Source organism: Microtus ochrogaster, unplaced genomic scaffold (genome assembly GCF_000317375.1).
Source record: "Microtus ochrogaster isolate Prairie Vole_2 unplaced genomic scaffold, MicOch1.0 UNK14, whole genome shotgun sequence".
NCBI lineage: Eukaryota > Metazoa > Chordata > Mammalia > Rodentia > Cricetidae > Microtus > Microtus ochrogaster.
In genome coordinates, this window is record NW_004949112.1 from 3,488,979 (window position 1) to 3,489,806 (window position 828).

Here is an 828-nt window from a genome sequence, read left to right on the forward strand (position 1 = left end):
TATTATTGTTTATAGTTGTAGTTAGTTTAGTTCTGTCTTATTTAGTAGTTTAGTTTTGTCTTATTTAGACAAAAGGGGGAGATGTAGAGAGAGCCTGCCTTTTGGGGGCGGGACGGCCTCGGGCAAATGTTTATAAATTGGAGGGCACAGACGCTAGAGCCCTTCCTGTTTCCTGTTTCCTGTTTCTGGGCATCACGGGAACTTCAGTTGCATGAGTGTGCTATTTACATTAAAGTTGTATCATCTTATACCAATTGGCCTGTATTAATTCGATCCGCCTTCAGTCTGCCTTTGACACATCGTTTACATACTCCAGTAGGGAGGGGCATTCTGTTTGGATTATTCCTAAAAAAAAAAAAAGCATTGTTTCTAGGAATACTCTATTTATAATCCCTTTTTAGATGACAATTGAAACACCTGAGGTTTTGATTTTTCTTCACTCTGGGTCAGTTTTCTGGAATATATATATATTCCCCCATCTCAGATATTTCAAGGAAGACTGATACAAGTTGAGGAGGCTCAACCTCTTAGGATTATTTCCACTTCCTCCTACCTCCCACCACAAGTTCAACACAGTCTTCTAGGAATTGCTGCCCATCCCTGTTCGTATGAACCCATGGTAGGGACCCTGAGCAAACAGGTAGTCATCTGGAGCAAGGGGACAGTAAGAGACAATAGCAAGGAAGAAATATGTAATGGTGGGCTGTGGCCACGACTCAGCAGTAGAGAACCTGTCTGGAATATCTCAGTGAGAGACTGGTGTGTGGCTCAGGGGTAGAGTCCCTGCCTAGAATCCCCCAGTGAGGGGCTGGGGTGTGGCTCAGTGGT